This window comes from Trichechus manatus, unplaced genomic scaffold (assembly GCF_000243295.1).
Source record: "Trichechus manatus latirostris isolate Lorelei unplaced genomic scaffold, TriManLat1.0 scaffold00008, whole genome shotgun sequence".
Classification (NCBI taxonomy): Eukaryota; Metazoa; Chordata; class Mammalia; order Sirenia; family Trichechidae; genus Trichechus; species Trichechus manatus.
Genome location: NW_004443944.1, coordinates 19,482,301 through 19,506,990, shown reverse-complemented (window position 1 = coordinate 19,506,990; position 24,690 = coordinate 19,482,301).

Genomic DNA, 24,690 nt, shown 5'->3' with positions numbered 1-24,690 from the left:
TCAGCTGCTGACCAAAAGGCCGGCTGTTCAAACCCATCAGCCAGCCCGCAGTAGAAAAGACCTGGCAATCTTTTCCGGTAAAGATTACATCCAAGGAAACCCTATGGGGCAGTTCTACTCTGTCACATTGGGTTGCTATGAGTTGTAATGGACTTGACTGCACACAACAACAATAATTCTCAAAGAAATGGTCTCGGTTCCTCATCAAGGGTTTGGAATGAACATACATTTGAAATGGTTCTTCTCTTTAACTGTCTTTCTTTTTTTTTTTTTTCTTTGATGAATTGTACGATTACTGGTCCTGATCCCATCAAGGAGAAAGAGGTTCTACTTTCTTTCTTTATTGTTATGTATGGGTTACTGTGCAGCAATTGAAATGAGTAATATCACCAAACCCTATTGTTGGACATTTCCCTTCTTTCTCAGTTTGAAGTATTGTAAACAGTGCTCTAGTGAGCTTTTTTACAGCTAAATCTTCTCTAATCAGGATGTTTTGATCCAAGTACTGCAGAGGAATTCTGCCCCTCCCCACTGAGAGGAGTAGATTTTAGTCTGGGAAACATAGCAGAAAAGAGGGCATGTGGGCATTCCATCCCTCATTTTGCTTTTGGATTTAGCTCTGTTTTTGTCTCGTGGGCCACTCGCTGATTTTAAATAATGTTTAGCATGTTAATGTTTAATACACCTGAAAGTTTGGACTGTCCTGGAGAGTTCAGTGTGATAGAATTTGCCCTGATGTATTTCCCCAACTCACATAGCACTTTGTTTGAACTTTTGTTTTCATAGCATTTCTGATAAATTGTCTTGCTCTATAATTATTTTTGGATTTGTTTTGTCTCTGCTACTAAATTTTCAGCTTGTTGAGGACAGGAGCCCGTCACTGGACCTTACATACCCTAACATATAATGGGTGCTCCGTTTATGTTTCTAGTGTGAACGAATGAATCAATGCCACTTTCTCCTATTATTACATAACCATCTTCAGTAACACTTCCTTCAAATCCACTGTTAGTGGAGGCTAGTCTAGTAGCCTCTTCATTAGGTTAGATTCCATGTTAGAGGAAAAAAAAGTTAAATGTTTATAAGGTTTTAAATGCAAAGGTAGAGAGACTATTCTAAAGAAACCCCCATTACCCATCATCCAGCTTCAACATTCACCAACATTTTAGAACAGATTTTGATTGGAGTTGAAGGTAGAGAGAACCTGAGGACTTTGGGGTACCCAGTTTGTGGGAACAGAAATAGTAGACTGTTTTCTCTACCTTTGTTTGTGTTTGAAACCTTACAAACATTTAACTTTTTTTTTTTCTCTAGCATGGAATCTGACCTAATGAAGAGGCTACTATTTTCCACTAACAGTGGATTCGAAGGAGGTGTTACTGAAGATGGTTGTGTAATAATAAAGAAAGAGGAGGCTGGTGGCCCAAAGACAGATTTGCCTGTCTACCTCATAGGGTTGTTGTGAGGGCAACATAAGTTGACATATGAACAGGGCAAAGAACAGTGCCCAACACATGGTGAATGCAACTGAAATGCCACAGCTGCTGCCGCCACCATCGTTTTCACTACTGCATATATAGCTGGAGGGAGCTGAGTGTTGTGACTATGGCTCTTACTAACTGGGTGACCTTGAACACCAACCTTTTTGAGCCACAGTTTCTTTATCTGAAAAATGGAAATGATAATAGCATTCTCCTCCCACCCAGCAAGTTGGAAGTTTTTCTCTCATATAAACCAAACCCAGAGGGGAGAAGTTCATAATAGTAGTATTTTATATACCACCCAAGGCAATGAAATGATGCATGTTTAAGTGTCTTCTGGATTAATTAACATTAATCACAATTTCTGGGTCTGGAGGGACCACACTTCTGGAATTTTCTGGAAGTCCAGTTGATTCCTTGTATTAACTTGTTCTGAGGTTTCATGATATTTGCCCCAGATGCATTTGTCAGCCTAGCAAATAAACATTATAATAGCACACTAAGCTGCTTTCCATTTGCAAAATGTTTCTAAAGCATGAAAACAGTTTCACTTTATATAACTTGTCCATATATGCACTGGAAATGAAATACTTATCAACAAAGTTGATAAAAGGATAAAAGTGTTTTCCTAAGGAGTCATTGGCTGAGGATTCACGTAGGAAAAGTTTTGTAGCAGAATCTGTTTCACTGTCTTTGACATCCAAACAGTATGTTCATTTGTCTAGATTTTTTAAACTCTTTGCTCGACTCCTCATAAAGATAGCTTGTATAATCCACAGATTGCTTAGCCAGTTTCCCCAAACCAGAATTTCTCTAAAAAAATCAGTTTTCTTTTAAATGAAGGCTAATTTTTAAACACTGTCTTTTCCTCAGTACTCCAAAGAATTCTAATTATGCAGAACATTCATCTAAACCACACACATGTATCTGTCTGAGATAAGAGTTAGTAGATACTGTGGGAATAGAAATGGCATATCCTTGATGGTTACAATAAATTTCTAAAGGATTTGTTTGGACTACACAATCAGCTGTCATGTCCCCTGAGTATGAGAGTTATGTAAACCCAGCTCAAAAAGTTAATGCCCAAACTTAAATTCTCAGGATGTTTTATTTTTTTTTTAAACTACCACTTGCCAGTTAGGCTTGACTTTTTAAAAAGTTTAATTTTTGTGTTCAGATAGGAAAGATGTTCCCTTCTTACCGTTTGCGGCTTATGGCACCTTATACTTTTATAAACTTCTTCATTCAAACAAACTAAACCGTCTCTCCATATCCCCAAATAACAGAAACAATTAGCAAGTCCAGCTTCATCTCAAAGAAAGCAATATCCCAGTGCCACTATTTGGTCCCAATGACATATAAATTCTTAGTTTTATTTTCCATAGATTGTTCTGTTTAAATGTTTTATTACACAGCCTCTTTTCTTGATTCTTTTTTCTGGGATTTCAGTATATTTTGTTAATACTTCTTTTCAAAGAATCTAACACAAATCATCTCTAGTAGTCATCCAGCCAGTGTTGCATCAGAAGATGACCTACTGCTCATTTAAACTTCTAAATTGAAAAGGTTGACAGGAAAAACTTCGGATTTTTATAATTATGGAAATCCTGTACTTCTCTCTGATACATGTTTATGGCTCCTTGGGTGAACAGGAAGTCAGAAAGCAGTCTAAATGTACTCCTTCATCTTCCTTGTTAATCACTGAAAAATGAAATTTGGAACTAGTTTTAACTTTTGAAGGAATTTGAGGTGTACCTTAGGTTTTTTTTTATGTACTGGAACTTTAGGATCAATTTTATTCATTTAAACATATATCGAGCACTTACTATGTGCTTAGCGTTGTGTTAGGCATTTTACATGTATTAGCTCATTTAATTCTCACAAAATCACTGTTAGGTAGATATGATTTAAATATGTAGCTGCTTAAGCCAAACATCTGAACTTCATCCTTGATCTCTCTCACTCTCCAGTTCCACCTCTGGTCCATTTGATTAATTTCTGTAGCAGCAAAACACACCCCTCCCTGCTGCAGCCTGCGAGCCGCCTCATCTCTCCCCGGACAGCAGCGACAGCCTATTCGGTCCTCTCCTCACTGCCCTTCTTGCCCCACTGTAGTCTCTTCACGTAGCAGTCAGGGTGATCTTTTTTTTTAATGTTTTATTTTGAGATAATTGTAGATTCACATGAAGTGGTAAGACGTAATACAGAGAGTTCCTATGCATCCTTTCTTTCTCCAGTTTCCCTCAATAATAACATCTTGCAAAACTGTAGTATAACATCACAACCAGGATGTTACTATTGATACAGCCCACCAATCTTGTTTAGATTTCCCCATAAGGTGATCTTTTACAAACATAATTTGATGGTGTCAGTCCTTGTGTAAAGCGCTTTAGTGACTTTCCATGGTACATGGATTAAAATCCAAAGCCCTGTGGGACTTTAGCTCCTGCCTGCCTCTCCAGCCATGTTTTTTTTCCTTGCTCACCAGGCTCCAGCCAGCCTCAACTCCCTTCCTTTCCTGGTACCTACCCTGCTGATTTCCACCTCAGGAAGCTTGCACACTAGGTTCTTCCTGGCATTTCACATGCTGACTTCTTCTCTTCCTTAGCTCGGATGTCACCTCCTCAAGGCAGCCTTCCCTGACCACTGTAATACAGCCTTCTCCCCACCTCCTTAATTTGTCCCATTATGCTCTCTGTTTAATATTCTTTGTAGAACGTATCACTGTCTGAAATTATATATTTATTTAATTGTTTTTTGTTCAGTAGAAAGTAAGCTAAAGAGAACAGGAATATTTTATTCATTGCTTTATCGACAGTGCCTAGAATAGGGCATGGCACATAGTAGGCGCTCGATAAATATTTCCCAAATGACTGAGTTTTATGGATGAGGAAACTGAGTTTCAGAGTGATTAAGTAACTTAGCTAGTAATAGGACCACAACTGGAAGCCAGAAGTGAAAAGGCCTTAAATTTGACCTGTTCAAAGAACAGATAGGACAGTGAGGCTGGAGGAGAGACAGTGAGAGGGAGGGTGATATGATTTGAGACTAGAGAAGTAGAACCTGGGTCACATCAGGCTTTTTAACTGTGGCAAGGAGTTTGGATCTCACTCGCCATACAATTGGAGGTGTGGAGGGTTGTAAGTCAGGGAACACCATAAACAACATTATCCAGCTTAGCTCACTGGAGTTCCACTCTGGTAGAAACCCTTGTGGCGTAGTGATTAAGAACTATGGCTGCTAATCAAAAAGTCGGCAGTTCAAATTCACTAGGCACTCCTTGGAAACTCTATGGGGCAGTTCTGCTTTGTCCTGTAGGGTCACTATGAGTCGGAATTGACTGGATGGCAACACGTTTGGGTTTTTTTGGTTATTTGGACTAAAGTCTCAGTCTGTAATGATGCTCTCCTTTTCCTTACTTTGCCCCCTATATGTATGCATTTCTCTTGGAGGCCATTTCAGGAGAAGGATTCTGGTCCTATCACCATCAAAATACTACCCACTAATCACATCACATTTGTCTTTTCAGTAGGGAATTCAGGTAGATTATGGGTTTGCTGGCAGGTAAAGGAAGACCAGAACACTAACTCAGGAAAGATAGATTGGCAAGGGGGCAAGTGAGTGACTATTTACTGATAATATAATAATAATATAATGATAATACATATGATATATGATATATATTACATATACTATAATGATAATATAATAATATACTGATAATAGCTACCATTTCTATAGTGTTTACTCTGCCAGGCTCTGTTTTAAGCACCTTCCATTTATTAACTCGTTTAATCCTCATAAGTTCTATGAGGTAGGTATCGTTATTATCTTCACGTTACAGATGGGGAAACTGAGGCATAGGAAGGGAAAGTAATCTGCCCAAGGTCACAGAGCTCCAGAGTCTGTGCTGTTAACCTCTAGTACAGCCTCTCATTTAATGAGAGTCAGATGGATTTTTTCCCACCTTTTTATAATGAAAAACTTCAAACATATGGGAAAAAATTCATAATAGTACAGTGAGCATCTATAGCAAATATTTAGATAAAACAATTGTTGATATTTGCTGTATATGCTTTATCAACATATGTGTCTATGTATGTATGTATTTTTTTAACTTAAATTTTTTGCTGAACTATTTGAAAGTATGTAACAGACATGATAATTCACCCTAAATACAAAAGAAAGCATTATCTTTGATTTATATGGTAAGTACATTCTTGGAAAATATATTGCCTCTTAAAATTATGCAAAAGACCTTTGTGTTTACGTGTAAAAAGGAGTTAAGTTCTCAGCTCAGATAATTATAAACAGGTTTTTCACTTACATAAGTATCTTGGTATTTGTAAGTCAAGTAGAATAAGGGACAATTTTTGTTTCTCTAAGGCTGCCCCACAATTTGCTGGATGTTCAGCATCCTTATCCCCACTCACTAAATGCTCATGTGAGTGTGTAGGCATTCACACATTGTGACAACCAAGAATGCCCTTCTCTCCTCCCCCATTTCCAGAAAGCCCTCTAGTGGGCTGTACCTATTGAGAATCATTGATTTAAATAGTCCTCCAATGAAGGGGCTATATTTTAAATTAAAACCCTTACTATAATGATTCAGTTCATGATAATTAAGGTGGTAGAACTTATCTGTAATGCTCTTTTTGTTATATAACCACATGTGTTCTACATCTTTGTATATACATTCATTTATTCAGCTATGCCCCCCTCCCCCAACACCACCACTTTGTTCCAGAAAGGCTATGTGGCAGTTCTTGGTTTATTTAACCATAAAGTGCATCTCCCCATGAATTGATTTGAATTGACTAGGGTATATTTGTAGTTACTGTGCTTTTCCGTGTAAAGGAACTTGAAGTGGACTCGGGGCTCACCACAATACTGAGTTTGCTTTTCCAGCTTTATTTCTTTTTGTTTTGCTGGAGATACTGAAGGGTTTTTCCCAACTCTACTACTCCCTGTACTCACCTATTTCTTTACTTTTTACTGTTGCCTGTCAAAGTCCATTTGTCAGGCTTATCTCAAATGCCATATTGTTCATGAATCTTCCTCAGAGCCCTGCATCAAAATAGAATCTAAAACCCCATAGCATGTTCACTCTCATGACACCGACCACAGACTGCCTTGTGTTACACTTGATCATATATTTATCTTCTCTTCCACATACATTTCAGTAATAATTTCCAGGGTAACTCCTTGGGGGCAGGTCTTGTTTAAGATCCTAGGAATAGAGAGATGAATCTCTCCTAGTAATCCCATTTTCTTCTTACCTTACTTTCTTAATGATTGGAGTGGCCTCTTATTCCCTTGTATCCCTTGTGTCACTGGTATGTTGCCTTGCCTCATACATATTTTTGCATTGAACTTAGGGTACAGGGAATAGCATGAACTTCCAAGTCAGACCTGAGTTCAGATCCTGGCACTGCAACTATGCAAACTTGAGCAGATTACTTAACCTCTCTGAGCTCCCAGTCCCTTATCTATAAAAAGTGGATATTAGTACCCATCTTATAGGATTGTTGAAAGTTTAAAGATAAATTATGTGAAGTACCTAGCACAGTTCTTGGCACATAGTAGGTGCTCATTAACTGGTAGCTATTGTAAAGGAGGCTCAGTCATTCCTTCAGGTGACTTGAATGAGTAGTAGGAGCTTTTAGGATCTTAATTGTCTATTTTTTATTATTTTATTTTGCTTTAGGTGAAGGTTTACAGAGCAAAATAGTTTCCCATTCAACAGTTTGTACACAGAATGTTCCAAGACATTGGTCATAGTCCCCTCAATGTGTCAGCACTCTCCCCATTTCCGCCCCAGGTTCCCCATTACCTTCTGTCAAGTTTTCATACCCCTTCCTGCTGTACCTCATCTTTGCTTTTGGGCAGATTTTGCCCTTAGGGTCTCATGTAATTAACCATTCTAAGAAGCTTGTTCCTCTCGGGTGTTACTGTTTATTTTGTAGGCCTGTCTTGTTGTTTGGCTGAAAGATGGTCTCCGGGAATGGCTTCAGTTCCATGTTAGAAGGAAGTCTTAGAGCCATAGTTTCAGGTGTTCCTCCAGTCTCTATCAGACCAGTAAGTCTGGTCTTTTTTTGGATTTGCTTTTTGTTCTACATTTTTCTCCTCATTTGCCCAGAACCCACTATTGTGATCCCAGTCAGAGCAGTTGGTAGTGGTAGCCGGGCACCATCTAGCTCTTCTGTTCTCAGGGTCATGTAGGCTGTGGCTCATATAGTCCATTAGCCCTTTAGACTAATTGCGCCCTTGAGTCTTCAGTTTTCTCCACTCTCCTCTGCTCTGGCCGGGCTGAGACCAATACTTGTATTTTAGATGGCTTGTCTTAGAGGAAATGCTCACATAGTTTTGGGACTTCTCCAAAGAGAAACAGACCCTGGGGAGGTCTGGCCCATCACTGATTAACTGTTCCCTTTTTAGAATCAATGATCGGAGTCTCTGTTTTGGAACTACTTATATAATGTATACCACCTGTTATTTGTGTATTTTTAGCAGTGGGAGTCAGATAATCCTAATCCGTCTGTAAAAGAGCAAACTGTTTACCAGAAGCAGAGCTTTTTTCTTAACTCTGACTCAAACTGACTCATCTTTTTCATTTTCCTTCCCACCACCTCGTAACAACCTTGCAAGAGAGAATGTTTAGGGAATTCAGTTGAGCTTCTTTTTCTTGATTTTCCAGAAAACTTGAAGATGTCATGTCATTAATTCCATTTCAGGAAAAGCTAAAATTTATGCTGCCTGGAGTGCCAGTATGACCCAATGCCATGTAGTTGAACATCTCACACAAAACCTTGTCTCGACGAATCAATTCTGTTGCCTAAGATGTTAGCCAAGTTCCTAAAGCATACATGTTAAACAAGCATGCACAACTTGCGTCTTGAAAATTGTTATCACCTTAATTTAAATTCTTTTGAACCTGGAAAATTTCCTCTTTTGAGATAGAAAACCCTAGCAGAATTAGAGCTAGAGCTATGGTGCCTTAATAGTTGAATTTGAGATGACAAATACAAAATTCAGACAATATGTCAAGAGTCAGCACAGTGGACAAGGAAGATTTATAAATGATCAGAGTGATTAATATTCTTCTGCCTTCATTCGACCTTCATTAAATATTTACTGATCATCTGGGCTGTACCAAAGGCTAGTGCTACATCAGTGAGCAGTATAGATGTGATCCTTGCTGTCATGGGTCATGATAATCTAGCGCACATATGTAATAAATACGACGGTAGGGGAAGTACAGGATTCTAGTGTGAAGGGAGTGTGAAGGGAGGAAGGAAGGCTTCCTGGAGGAAAAGACACCAGAGTGAGTACACGTTAACTAGGAGATGGGGTGGGCCAGAGGAGGCCCTAGAGTATCCCAGGCAGAAGGAGCCACATGTGCCAAGGCCTTGGGGGGCTGGGGTGGGGGTGGGTGGCGATCAGCAGAAAGAGCTTGCTCTTGGAGGAACCGGAAGAAGTTCCAGTGTGATCAGAGGACAGTCGAGTTGAGGAAGATTGGCACCAGATAAATTTGGAGAAGCTGGCGGGGCCGGATCATGCAGAACATTCCAGACTGGTTTATTAATTAAAAACAAACAAACAACAAAATTCTTTTAACTGAGGTAGATTTTACATGTAGTGAAATGCACAGATCTTGTTCTGACAAATGTGTACACCTCTGTAACCAACACTCAATTATAAGTAAGGACTTGTAACTTGGTACTAAGAGCAGTGGGTAGTGATGGATTTTGATGCAAACTGCTAGTTAAGAGCCTCAGAGGGGGCCAGGGGCCAGGGCTGGAATAGGTAGGTGGTGGTTTGCAAGTAGCAGTGGGGTTGTCTAGATTTTCCTAAGAGAACAAACCCCTACATGCTTTGTAGGATCCGAAGTGTCTGCACAGAGCGTGGAAGGCTGTGGTTTTTTTGAGGTCTCCCTGGAAAGACTCCGGGTGGCTTGCATTTTGAAGAAAGCTTACTGGGCTCAGAGGTTTTCTCACAACTTTGTCAGAACACAGGAAATAAACACCTTACGGATTTATTTTTGTTACCTAGAGCACGTGTGACATTTTTTCTTATCTGACAGTAGGGTATTAAAAATGTTACGGTTTTGATGATTTTAGGGACTTACTGAAGCTTAGTATCCTTTAAGTGTTCTGACTATTTTAATGTCTGGAATTTTGGCATGGTGCCAGAAATCATTTAGCATGTTACTGTGCTGTTTTTGTTGTTGTTGTTATTCTTAAAGAAAGAAAAGATATTGTGGATAGAATTGTCTTCAGTATTTCTATTTAGGAAATGTTTTTATTTCTTTTAAAAATAAACAAATAAGCAAACATAAAAACACATCGAGGGATCCAGATCTATTCTCCATGCCCCCACTCCTTTTTTTTTCCTTTCAGAAAAGTGTAAGGAATAGTGCTTAAAAACACTTTACTGCCAAAACGGTCTGAAATATATTTACAGGAAGTTTGTTTCTCACCAGATTTGTTTGTTTGTTTCTCCAGAGTTTGCCAAGCTCAGTATATAAGTTTATAAATGTTTTTGCACATATTGGCCTGAAAGTAGACTCTTCTAAGTATCCAGACTCCCTTGTGTCTTTCTGTGTCTAAATTCAGAGATACGATCCTGTTGGTTTTGGTAATTACAGAGTAGTCTAGGCCCACATGGTTTGAACTCAGCCACAGTGCTCTAGAGATACTTAAGGATTTCATCTGAAAAACATCCTGCTCATACTCTGCAAATACTTGTTTCACTTTAGTATTCCGACCAATCTGTGTGTGTCTAGATTATTCTCTTTATTGTTCCTCATATAATTTTTTTTAACAAGAAAATACTTATTGCTTGATGAAGTCATAGAACTGAAGAGTTGGGTGAAATATTAGAGATCCCATCCAATGATAAAGTAATTGCTGATTGATTACTGTTAGTTGACAACTAAATCATTCATTGTCTAAAATAATCTTTTTAAAAATTTTCTATCCTCATTTAGCTGAATCTCCAAGCTTTGACATATATATATCCCAGTTTACATTTAGTCCTCTAAATAATTTTTTCTGTAATGACCAGCACAGAGAAAAAAAATAGGTTCTCAAGGAAATGAAACACCGAACATAAGGACTAACAAAAACAATATACAACAAAAACAGGTCTTCAAAGCCATGCGATATTAGAATTTCACACACAGACTACAAGACTACTACATTACTATGTAAGAAGAAATACAGGTCAAGATTGAAAATTTCACTTAGAAACTGGACACTATCAAAAGTGACTGCATATTTGAAGAAGAACCAAATGGACATTTTATAACTGAAAAATGTAATAACCAAAAACAGCACAATGGATGAGTTTAAAAGCAGATTACACAGCTGAAGAGAGAATTACTGAACTAGAAGATAGATTAGAAGAAATTGATATAGAATGAAGCATTGAGAGACAAAAATATATAAAATACAGAAAAGATGGTACGAGAATTAAGAGGACACAATGATAATGTCTAATATACATTTAATTGGAATCCCAGAAGGAGAGGCTTGAGAATGGTGCAGAGACAATATTTGAAAAGATAATAGTTGAGGATTTTCCAGAACTATTGAAACACATGAATTCACAGATTAAAAAATATATAGCCTTAAGTGTATATATTAGAATCTAAAAAAGGCTAAAAACTGAGCAAGCATCCGCCTTAAGAAGTCAGGAAAAGAACAGTAAAAGAATCCCAAAGAAAATAAAGGGAAAGAAATAACAAGGAGAAGAGTAGAAATTAATGAAATAGAAAGCAAATATATAATAGAGAATATCAAGAAAACCAAAGATTAGTTCTTTGAAAAGATTAATAAAAATTATATACTCTGGTAAGATTGATCAAGAGAAGGAAGAAAGAAAGGAGGGAGGGAGGGAAAGAAGGAAAGGAAAGGAAGGAAGGAAAAAAAGGCACAGATAACCAATATCAATAATGAAATGCAGAGATTGTATAGTTATTAACAAGATAATAAGATCTTATGAACAACTTTATGCAAAAATTTTGAAAATTTAGGAGAATGAACAGATTTTTCAAAAAGAAATATTATGAAAACTAATACAGATTCTGCTTGGGATGATGAAGAAAAGTTGGAAATAGTGGGATGGTTGCTCAACATGGTGAATGTAATTAATATCACTGAATTGTACACTTAAAATGGTTAAAATGGCAAATTTTATGTTGGTATATATTTTACCACAATAAATTGTTTTTAAAAAACTGACACAAGGCAACCAGTGTCACAAAACAAATTGTGTGTTAACTGTTTAATGAGAAACTAATTTGCTCTGTAAACTTTTAAAGCAGAAAAAAAAAAAAAAAAAAAAACTGACACAGGAAAGAAAACATAAAGAGTAGTATAAGTACTAATTTAAAAAATTGAAGCAGCAATTAAATAGTTTCTCACAAAGAAAACTACAAGCCCAAACGGCTTCACTAGGAAGTTGTATCTAGAATTTCAGAAGGCAAGAATTGATACTGTACAAACTCTTCCTGAGAATGGAAAAAGAGGATGGCAAAACAAAAATGACATGAGAAAGGAAAATTCACAGGTCAGTTTTCTTATGAATATGAAAAATCCTAAACTAAATGTTAGCATAACAAATAACTATTGCTGTAAAACAAACTAACCAAAAATTTGTGGCTTAAAATAGCCATTTTATTATTCCAGGGATTCTGTGGGTCAGGAATTTTGATAGGACACAATGGCGATGGCCTGTCTGCTCCATGTTGTCTGGGTCCCCAGCTGAGAAGACTTGAAGGAAGGCTGGGATCATCTGGAGGCATCTTCACTTCTGTGTCCTGTGGCTGATGCTGGTGTTGGGTAGAACCTCAGCTGGCAATGAGTTAGGACACTTGCACATGATCTCTCCATGTGGTCTCTCTGCATGGACTAGTTGGGGCTTCCTCACAATGTGCTGTCTGGGTTCCAAGAGCAAGGTTCCAAAAGAGCAGATTGGAAGTGCTTAGCATTTTATGATCTAGCCTTAATTCACATAGTGACATATCCTCTCTTGATTGATGTAGTTACAAAAATCTGTTTGGATTCATGATATGAAATACATCTTTTTTCCAGTTTAACATTTGATTTTTACTTTGCTGATCCTGGTTTTTGCCATGCAGAACATTTTTATTTATACATAGTCAAATTTATCAATTTTTTTATGACTCTTACATTTTATATCATCTTAGAAAGGCCTTCCCCATTGTGAAGTTATTAAAAGATGTGCCATATGTTTTTCTAGTACTTATATGGTTTCATATTTTTCCATTTAAATTTGTAGGTCTATTAGATGTGAGATATAGGACTCTAGTTATTAACCTCACCTTTCTTGGACAGATAGGTTAGTTCTGACTGTGAGTATCTGGTAAAGAGTCTTGATCATCTTTTAGGGTATGGAATTGTGAGAAATTACTCTCTATTCACTCTAAGGCACTGGAATGAGTATCTGAAGTAAAGCTCCCACTTCCCCACAGCAGGTAGAGAAAAAGAGTCACAGTTTTACACCGTGTCCTTTTTCAGTATTTCTTTTCATTTCTCAAAATCTTCTGTTACTTCAGGATCATTGACCTCATGACATGTTACGATTTTTATCTCATTTTTGTTCCATTTTAAAGTGGCTATTTACTGATGTCATGAAAGGACACAGCCTCATTTTATTCATAAGCTGTCTATAAACTCATGTGTGAGTTGTAGTGAAATCTAACCATTATAGAAATCGTTTTCATTGTCTGTTTCGAAGGGCTCTCATTTCTGATTTTGTTTGCCCAATTCCAAGTCCATCTTATCCATCTTTCTGTAGCTCTCCCTCCATTTATTACATTATATGGCAGACTATGAAACGTACCTTCATTATCATGATTTCACATTCCTGTCTTTGTTTCAGACATAAATGTAAAAACCTCTGAGACATTTGAGACTTATACTCTAAGATAGACATTTTGAATGGCCAATTAAAACCTATCAGTGGAAATAGAGGGAATTGTTTTCGTTGTTGTTAAGTGCCATCGAGTTGGTTCCAACTCAGAGCGATCCATGTACAACAGAACGAAACACTACCCAGTCCTGCACCATCCTCATAATCGTTATGCTTGAGCCCATTGTTGCAGCTGCTGTGTCAGTCCATCTCCTTGAGGGTCTTCCTCTTTTTCGCTGACCCTCTACTCTGCCAAGCATGGTGTCCTTCTCCAGGGACTGGTCCCTGCTGATAACATGTCCAAAGAATGTGAGAAGAAATCTCACCATTCTCAATTCTAAGGAGTATTCTGGCTGTACTTCTTCCAAGACAGATTTGTTTGTTCTTTTGGCAGGCCGTGGTATACACAATATTCTTCGCCAACACCATAATTCACAAGTGTCAGTTCTTCTTTGGTCTTCCTTATTCATTGCCCAGCTTTTGCACCCATATGAAGCAATTGAAAATATGACTTAGGTCAGGTGCACCTTAGTCTTCAAGGTGACATCTTTGCTTTTTAACACTTGAGGTCTTTTGCAGCAGGTTTGCCCAACGCAATACGTCATTTGATTTCTTGACTGCTACTTCCATGGGCGTTGATTGTGTATCCAAATAAAATGAAATCCTTGACAACTTCAAACTTTTCTTCATTTATCATGACGTTGCTTATTGGTTCAGTTGTGAGGATTTTGTCTTCTTTATGTTGAGGTGTAGTTCATATTGAAGACTATAGTCTTTGATCTTCGTCAGTAAGTGCTTTAAATTCTCTTCACTTTCAGCAAGCAAGGTTGTGTCATCTGCATAACTCAGGTTATTAATGAGTCTTCAATCCTGATGCCCCATTCTTCTTCATATAGTCCATCTTCTGGATTGTTTGCTCAGCATACAGATTGAATAAGTATGGTGAAAAGATACAACCCTAATGCACACTTTTCCTGACTGTAAACCACACAGTATCCCCTTGTTCTATTCAAACAACTACCTCTTAATCTATGTACAGGTTCCTCAGGAGCACAATTAAGTGTTCTGGAATTCCATTCTTCACAATGTTATCCATAATTTGTTATGATCTACACAGTTGAATGCTTTTGCATAGTCAATAAAACAGATAAATGTCTTTCTGGTATTCTCTGCTTTCAGCCATGATCCATCTGATGTCAGCAATGGTGTCCCTTGTTCCATGTCTTTTTCTGAATCTGGCTTGAATTTCTGGCAGTTCCCTGTCAGTGTACTGCTGTCACTGCTTTTGAATGATTTTTAGTAAAATTTTACTTGTATGTGATATTAATAATATTGTTCGATAATTTCCACATTCTGTTGAATCACCTTTCTTTGGAATAGGCATAAATATGAATCTCTTCCAGTTAGTTGGCCAGGTAGCTGTCATCTTTCTTCATTAGGACTTGTAGACCTTGATATGAATACCACTTGATATGAATAATCAAGATATCCAATTTCTCTTCACAGTTCACTTCTGCATCTAAGATGCAGCACCCTGGCCACATCAGGACCCTAGTTGCTAGAGAATCTGGGTTTATTTGTTTGTAAGTTTTAATGTTACTAGAAGACTAGATAGAAGGGCATTAGAATGGTTACTGAATGAGCCAGTCTACAGTATCTGCCATAGGCCAAAAATAATGAAATGATCCCTCAGTCTGGGGCAGTCAGTAGGTGATTTTTGAGCTGGACCTTGAAGGATCGAGAAGGAATTTTCCAGGTGTATAAAGCCAAGACTATTCCGTGCAGAGAAACAATGTGTGCAGAGTCATGGAAACATAAGAATTTGTGATGTTCAGGGACTAACTGGTGATTATTCTAGAATAGCTAGAGCCTGGAGTGTTTGGGACAGAATAAATAGAGTAAGACTAGAGATGAATTGAGACCAGATTGTGAAATATCTTGAATGCAGCAGTAAGGATTTGTTCATTATCTTAAAGGCAAGGTTTCTAAGAAGAGGAGTGACAAGAAAGTTTGGATAAGTGTAATGACTATATGTGTATATATGTATGTGTGTGTATAAAATATTTTTCTAAAAATATAATTGCATAAAAAAAAATAGGTTTAATTTTATTATTTAATACATTTTCAATCTCTAGAAAGCTGTAATTAATCATTCCAAATTAATGGAACAATTAAAAACAAGTTTAACAAATTGAAAGCATAATTCATAAATATTTAATATCCTCTGAAAATTATTTCCAAGTTAGGAATAAAAAAAAAAATGTACATAATAGTCCGATACCAGTTAGCTTCAAATTCTGTCAGATCCACAGTTAGCAATGTCAGTCGTTTGGGGCACTTCAAAATCTTTTGTTAAATCTACAAATTTCTTTTCTATGGGGAATGGAAATCCCTGCTTTTTAACACCTGGAGCTACTGCTGTGCGAGTTCCTTAAGATCATTGGTTACTTGTTCAGTGAGGTCCACCTCTCTGTGAGAAGGTCCTCAGAGACGGGGAGAGGAGGTCAGCGCGCAGATGTTCATTCTGGCCTCCTGGAGCTCCTGAGTAGTACAATATTCTTTCTCATCAAAGTTCCTTTGGGACATTTCAGCCCCTTCAGTCAGAAACCTAAATGGGAGTGCCAGCATTTATTAGTGTATTCAGTGCTGTGAGCCTGTCTTGATTACTGGAATCCAAAGAGCCTATTAACTCTATTTCTGTAATCTTTTTTTATTTTTAAATTATTATTATTTTTTTTTTTTGGTCTGTTAACCGTCCTTTCTAGTCTTCGCTTTAGGTTATAAGGTCTCCAGCTCTTAGAGGGTTCTACTTTTAGAATTCCAGTAAACTCTCTGCCATAACATATGGATGATCTTGGGATACATCCAGAAACTAATGGATGCTGAAGTTGCTTGGAGGATCAGAGTCTTCCCTGATTAGTTGAGCTAATTGAATCAAAATCATCCTTGCTGATATTTGTAAATGTGAAGTCAATAATTGGGTACATAAAAATTATAGGGACCATGATTCAGGTATAACCTCTTATCTTCTTTGAACCCATGCAATGTATTCAGCCCACACTGAATTCTTCACTGACTGCTCACAAGCTTTCTGGTCAACTTCCTCTCATTCCTTTAGCAGGAGTGGCTGTCTGTCCCTGTTCTCTTTCTAATTATTACATTTAAATTTATCTTCAAGAATATCATCTTTCTTTTTTTTTTTTTTTTCTTATTGGGACTTCTAAAGACTTTGACATAAGTATCTACAGAGTCTTCTTATCTCTTGGTCAACAGCCTCTGTCTTCCCCAAGGAAATACCTTTTATTTTTCCTAAGTCTGTTCTAAAGATTAGGAGATCTGGTGGCAAAGTGGTTAAGAGCTTGGCTGCAAACTGAAAGGTCTGCAGTTCAAACCCAGTAGCTGCTCCATGGGACATAGATGTGGCAGTCTGCTTCCGTAAAGATTTACAGCCTTGGAAACCCTATGATGCAGTTCTACCCTGTCCTATAGGGTTCCTATAAGATGGAATCGACTCAAAGGCAGTGGGTTTTGTTTTGTTTTTTTGGTTTGACTCTAAAGACTACTCTGCTTCAGGCTTGGAGTTCTTTCCTAGCTAAGAATTTTCATTTGTGGACACAATAGCCTGGTTGCTGGTCTTTAATAACAGATCTCTGTTGCAAATCATAGCATTGATACACTTGAGTTCGAAGTTACCTTTAGTTCTTCTGTGTGTGGTGGCCTTGTTCTTGATCTTCTCTTCCACAGTACTAAAATCCACTGGGTGTATATAATGATCATTGAGATGCCAGGAACAGTACCATCAGTCACAGAAAATGGAAAGAAAGCTCTTGGTCCTTTCTCTGCAGTCGTCTAATCAACACCACTCGGAAGAGGCTCTACTTCTTGCAGGACTAAGGAACTTGGAGGCTTCAGGGAGCTTTCACCTGTATAGGATCCTGACCCTGGAGGTCTTTCTCTCCCTCATTCTCCATGCCATCTCTGTCTCGCTTTTTAAAAAATCCTCCTTTTTCTTCTATTTTATTTTCCTTGGATCTGCTTTCCTCCTTTTCCTTCTTCTGTCATTATGCTTATCAGGATCATTCCTGTCATTAAGAGGCCTGAATCATGGCTGAGGTGCCTGAACAGAGCTTAGAGAATTCACTTCCTCCCACTGCCAGGTACAGCTTCAAGGACTTTCTACCTGTTCCTCAAAGAGCTGTTTGGCTGTGTGTCTTGTGCATCCAGTGTTTGTAGTTATAAACTATCTACCATAAATAAAGATGTATATGTCTGTCTTTGTGTTCTAGTCTGATTATCTCTGCATGATAAATTTCAAAAACCATAATTGCTTGGTCAGACAGTATGCCTGTTTAAACTTTTGGTTTCTTTTGAGAGAGATGGCTAAGAGCATGGGCTTTGTGGTTATACAAACCAGTGTTCAGATTCCAACTGCCACTTACTGGCCATTCACTAGACTTAAACTGTGCCTCAGTTTGCTTTTCTGAAAAACAAGATGACAATAGAAACCATCTCATGTGGCTGTGAGGATTAAATGAGATGATGTAATGTAACATCCCTGGCTAGTGCCCGGCACATGGGAATAGTAAGTATGCAAGACAGACCAGGTCCACACTCTCGTGGAACTGACATTTTAGTGAGGGCCAGGGGGATGGTAAAAGATGGTAAACAAATTATTGAGGAAGAAAAATAGTGCTGTGCAGACAATTAAAAGAAAGTGATATACAGCAGAGTGTTCCAGACAGAGCTGGAGAAAAATGTGTAGAACAAACTTCTAACTCACAAAAAAAGACCAGACTTATACTGGCCTGACAGAGACTGGAGAAACCCTGAGAGTATGGTTTCTAGACACCCTTTTAGCTCAGTAATGAAGTTACTCCTGAGGTTCACCCTTCAGCCAAAGATTAGACAGGCCAATAAAACAAAACGAGACTGAAGGGGCACACTAGCCCAGAGCCAAGGACTAGAGAACAGGAGGGGACAGGAAAACTGGTAATAGGGAACCCAAGGTCGAGAAGGGAGAGTATTGACATGTTGTGGGGTTGGTAACCAATGTTACAAAACAATATGTGTACTAATTGTTTAATGAGAAGCTAGTGTGTTCTGTAAACCTGCATCTAAAGTACAATAATAATTTAAAAAAAAGATTATAGCCTTGAAACACTATGGGATAGTTCTACTCTGTCCTATAGGGTTGCTATGAGTTGGAATCGACTAAAAAAAGAAAGTGATGTAGAGCTGGTAGATGCTGGTTATCTTAGGTTGGATAGGTTGGGAAAGTCCTTCAGAGGAAGTGACATTTTGGCTAAGGTCTGAATGACAAGGATATCCTTTAAATTCCTAGAAATAGAATCCTGGGATCCAAGATAATATGCATTAAAATTTTTGGTCAATCTAGTACTGACGAACCTACAAAAAAATGTCTAAAATAATTTATATTCCCTCTGTCTATAAGCATGTCTCTTTCCTTTACCCTCATCAGCTCTCTTCTCCTAGTTTTAAAAGGTGGGATCGTCGCAGGATGATCTTAGGGACCTTTCTGTTGGTCTTCTAACCAGCTTCCTTAACGGGGAAAAGATAAGAAAATATCACAATTTTTGATGAAATCGGGATTCAGTGTTTTTACAATGTCATGGCAATGTAAATATTGTTCCCTGCTGAGCCAAGTAACATTCTAATTATTTTTCCTTCCTGTCTTCCAGTCTCTTTGAGGGATCCCTTTTGCTTGCTGTCCCTAAACTAATTGCCTAGCATCATCCCCTTATTCTAGAAACCTTTCTCCTCTCTTACTGGCCTTTTTCTCTCTGCCTGTTCTTGCCTGCATTGTTGGATAGGACTGGAAGCCTCCAACATTATATTCAACATGCGTGTTGATTAATAGCCACTTTTCCCCTTTTGGCATTCAGCAGTGCCTGGCTCAGAGTAGATACTGACAAGCATTGCTTTTGCTGTAAAAACAAGGCAGCTTTTTCAGGTGGGTTGATTTTTCCAGACCATTTGTTGGCAAGGGCATAGCACCTTCTGTGAGTTAAAACTGTGCGGAAGGCGATGTATCTTTTTGCTCCAGTCAAACCCCTCTCCTGTACTGCATGCAGTGGGGAGAGGGGGCGTTACTGAGCCCTGGACCCTATAGCTTCTTTGCCCCAGAGCAGTGGGTAATAAGACCTCTTTTATTTGTTTGGAATGTGTATATGATTGCATATTGTTCATGGATCCATTCTGTAAAGGCTTTTGTCATCCTACATCCCACTGTGCCATAACAAACGTTTTCTAAGTCTTGAGTGACTTGGCATCATTACAATGATAAAAAAAACAAACAAAAAAACAACCCATTGCCATCGAATTGATTCCAACTCATAGCAACGTTATAGTACAGAGTAGAACTGCCCCCATAGGGTTTCCAAGGAGGGGCTGATGGATTCAAACTGCCGACCTTTCGGTTAGCAGCTGAGCTCTTAACCAGTACGCCAGTGGGGCTCTTAAAATGATATAAACAAGAAACAAACTCATTGCTGTCAAGTCAATTCTGACTCTATAGCGACCCTATAGGACAGAGTAGAACTGCCCCATAGGGTTTCCAAGGAGCACCTGGTGGATTCAAACTGCTGACCTTTTGGTTAGCAGCTGTACCTCTTAACCACTACACTACTAGGATTACAATGATATAGTACATGTAAAATTACAGATCTCATTTAGGTAGTGCTTTGTTCATTTACTGTACAGTTGTATATTTTTATAGAATACACATACATGTATTAGAGCTTATTCTCTACAATTCAGGTCTTAAAATGATACTATGTAGTTCAGACTCATCGATGAATGGATTAAAAGTCACCCATTCTTAAAATGTTTTTATCGTCTTGTAAAACTCAGAACTTAAAAAATCCTGAGGATAACATGTGTTAGCGAGGGGGCCCAGGATAGCGTGGGGAGGAAATGAATGTGTTTGGTGAAATTGTCCAGAAGCAAAGCACTTGAAACCCAGAGATATGTCATCCAAATATGTGCGGATTGCTGGTGTTATAAAGAGTTTGAACTCAAGTAAACAGCCTCTTCTCCCTGGCTGCTGCTTGGCCATTGTTCAGACGCCAAGCAGGCTGGGGAGGAACATCTTACACCAGGCTCCTAGTTCTAGTGCTGAACTCTTGAGTTCCTCTGCAAGGCAGGGCGGTTAGTTCCCCAGGGCTTGAGATGACCTGGGTCAAACATTCACCAACCCCTTTGCTTCCTCATTTTGGTTCCCACCCCTACCCAGCCTGTTGTACAGCTTTACAACCTTGCCTTAGAATAGCACTGATCTAAGATTCCTGGGAACTATAAAAAGCCCTGGGGCCACATGGCTGTTGACTCTGAAGTAGATTTAGGAGGCATAGATGTTCTCTTTTCAGGGCAGATGCATGCACGGCTCATTTCTTTATTTTGGAGCCAAGAAGAGTAGTGGTGGTTGTCGAAACTGCTGCAGGCTGCCGGTGCCAGCAGCTGTGTGCCATGCAGGCAGGCTGCTGACATTTCAGAGGCCCCTTTGAGGACTCAAGCAAAATGCTGACATTAGAGCAGCTGAGGATATTCTGTGGCTTATTACTATGTTTCCTCTGGAAAAAATAAGTCTCCCTCTTTTTTTTAAATTCCTGCTTCAGCTGCATTCAGTTACAGTAACTCTTATGTCAAATGCTCATGAAAAGGTTATGAAGAAATTGGCATCTTGGAATTGAGGGGCTGCATAAGGGATAGTAGAAAGAGTACTAGATCAACGATCAGGAGTCCTGGGTTCTTAGTCAAGTTACTTAACTTTTGTTGGCTTTAGTTTCGTTATATGCCCCAGTGAGGATAATCCTCTCTTCTGTCTGATGGGAATAATGAGAAAATTTATGTAAAAGTTCTTTCTGGACTATACTTAACTGTCATTGTTGTTGTTAGGCACTGTGGAGTTGGTTCTGACTCATAGTGACCCTATAGGACAGAGTAGAACTGCCCCATACAGTTTCCAAGGCTGTAATCTTTAGGGAAGCAGATCGCCACATCTTTCTCCTGCAGAGTGGCTAGTGGGTTTGAACTCCTGACCTTTCGGTTAGCAGCCAAGTGCTTAACCACTGTGCACCAGCCTCCAGGAGCCCTTTATTGTCAGTTTATTCCTTTTATGTTTAATATCTTCACCATCTGTCTGAAGACATAATTTTTTTTTTTAAGCTTCTGATTTCTCTGAATTTTCTTTTCTCTTAGAGAGTCCATTTTCTCTTTATTTTAGTGTTTGTTATGTTGTTGGTTTTCCTCACATGCCCTATGATACTTTTTTGGTCATTCATAATCAATAATGAAAGGCTCATGCTGATTGTTTTAGGTGGTAGGGTTGGCTTCCAGAATTGGTTGTCTATTTGCCCCATAGGCCTCTCCCCTGCTTAGGAAGCTGCTAGGAGCTCTCTGTTCCCAGAGGGAGGGTACTCTTTGCTTTAGGGCATGTGAGCAGGAGCCAGCAGTTAGACTGAGGGCCCTTCAGATGTTAGAATGAGAATGTCAGGTCTCTTTCTAGAAGCCCTAGATCTATAGATCATCCCAGGCAGTTCTTCAGTTTATTTAAAGAGCCCTCCTGTCTTGCCTGGGGTTTTGCAGGGTTTCCTGATCCTCTGGGTGCTGGTGGGGGAGGAAGTCAGCTGACTGGCACAGCGATTTTACAGACAATTGGATCTTCAGTGGATCCCCTAGTTTTTGTCCCTCCTTCTAAGTCCTCTTCTCCATACCTGCCATCTCCAGCCCAAAGCCGTGCTAGGGTCGCACACAGCAGTTGCCTCCCACTTCCAGTGGCACTGCCTTGTCCCGGTACGCTGGACTTCAGCATCTATCTGTCATCATGTTTCTATCTTTTTCTATCTTTTAGAAAGTATTTCAAAGTGAAATCTCTATTCTCTAATGATCCTCCCCCCACTCCTTCACCTTCCCATTCCCCACCCCCCTCCTGCCTCCACTGTTTTTACTGTTTTGGATTTTATTAGGCAGGATTCAGTTGGGTTCAGAGAAACAGGAAAAAAATATATATACTTATGTATATGTAGCAGTGATTTAACAATTATGGAAGCTTATTTACTTCTCACGTTCAGGAATCCAGAATTTGTTGGTCCTAGGCTGATTTGGCTCTTCATGAAGTCAGGAAACCAGACTCCTTCCCTTTCGTTGCTCTGCCTCACATGACTTACATGGCCAAGGTCCAAGATGGCTGCTAGAGCTCAGCTTTGAAGTCCATGTTCCACTATCAAGGAGAATGACACAAAGAGGGTACTCCCTCTTCCTTTAAGAACATTGCCTGAAAGTTTCACACAACCCTTCCACTCATATCCCATTGGTCAGAACAGAGCCCCCGGCCCAAACGAGCCTGTGAATGGTGATCTTTACCAGCTAAAAACCAGAGGTCTGTTATTGAAGTGGAGTCTTTGGGTAGTGCAAACTGTTAAGTGCTAGACTATTAGCCAAAAGATTGGTGGTTCAAACCTACCCAGAGGCCCCTTGAAAGACAGGCCTGGTGATCTGCTTCCAAAAGGTCACAGCCTTGAAAACCGTATGGAGTACAGTTCTTCTCTGATACACATGGGGTCACCATGAGTCAAAATTGACTCAACAGCAACTAACAACAACAGTATTGAAGTAGAAGGAGATGACATTTATTAGGGGCACAAATAGCACTCTGCTAAATGGAGTTATTCTTGTGCTTACTCCTTTCTGATATTTTGCTGGGATCTCCTTGGGGAGGTGAGACAAAACCTTTGCTTTCCATTTGTTATCTTAAACTTGACCCCAGTAGCTAACATTTATCTAGCATCTACCACGTGCCAATTGCCAAAGCTGTATAAATGCCTTCCATATATCTAGGATCGTTCATGTCTTGAATGTTCTTCCCCTGTATATCTATCTATATTGCTTGTTGCCTTACCTCATTCAGGGCTTTGCTTAAATGTCCGTTTACAGAGAGGCCTCGCTATATCCTTTCTATATTAGCAGCCCTATTATTCCATATTCCCTTACCCTGCCTTATTTTTTCAGCATAGCACTTATCACTAATTTTTATTATATTCCATATTGATTTATTGGCTCTCTTCCCTGGTGGTATAAGGTCCAAGAGAGCAGGGGCTTCATCTGCTTTGCTCACTGCTAATCCTCATCACCAGAACACTGTTGACACATTGTAGGTAATAAATATTTGTTAAATGAGTAAGTTACATCTGCTAATTCTCACAGTAATGCTATGAGAAATTAAATAACTTGACCAAGGTTACGCAGATTACTGGAAGGCAAGATTTAAACCTAGATCTTTGCTTCCCCAGGGACTCTTAACCACCATGCCCTGCTGTCCCTACTGCTAAAGGAAATGCTAGTGCTGACTAGGTTCTGATGTTCACAAGCTGACTTTAGAATAACCAGGTCCTCTGTCTGGAGGACACAGTAGAAGGCCTAGCCCTTCCGAAGCCTCTGAAGCTGCTCAGAGATGAGAGAAGGGAAGCCCAGCTTGTAGTTTAGAAGACATGGTACTTTTTTTTAAAGCATGCTGTTGCTTTACCCCAGGCCTGAACTACCCAATATTTATATGTTTGTTTATTTATTTAGGAAGTATTTGTTTTTCCTATTCTGTGTCAGGGGCTGTTCTAGCTACTTGGGATAGATATATCAGTGAACAAGAGATACATGCTACTGACCCTGTGGAGCTTACAGGCTGACAGGGAAACACATATAACATGTACTTAGAGTAGCATATGTGAAAGGTTATAACAAGAAAAATAGAGGGTGCTATGGGACCAGTACAGCAGAGGGAGCTAATATGGTTCAGAGGGCAGAGGAGGCCTCCCTAAGGAAGTGAAATTTAATCTGAGATCCGATTGCTGTGTAGGAGTTCACCAAACAAGAGGGAGGGGCCTGGTTAGATTTGTATTTCACAATGCACTGGCAAACAAGAGAGCCTCCAGCCAATGTAAGGGCTTCCTGCTGTTAGAGCACCAGGCCTCCTTCTGTACAGTCCCTTGCCTTTTCTGAGCCTGGCATTCCTGGCCTTGAAAATGGGGAGACCAGATGCCCCTTTTGGCTCTAAAAATTAATAAGTCTGAGATTGTTTAAAATGAACACAAGTGGAGGTCTGTCTGTCCCATAATGGCCCCAATGTGAAACCTAGCTCTAGCTGCTGGGAAGCAGTTCTAAAGAAGGCTGAAAATGACAGGGAGGGGGCAGTGAGATATCCTGTGAACTGACCCATTTTCTAAGTGCATTCTCACCGGGGTCAAACTTCCCTTCTCCTGCC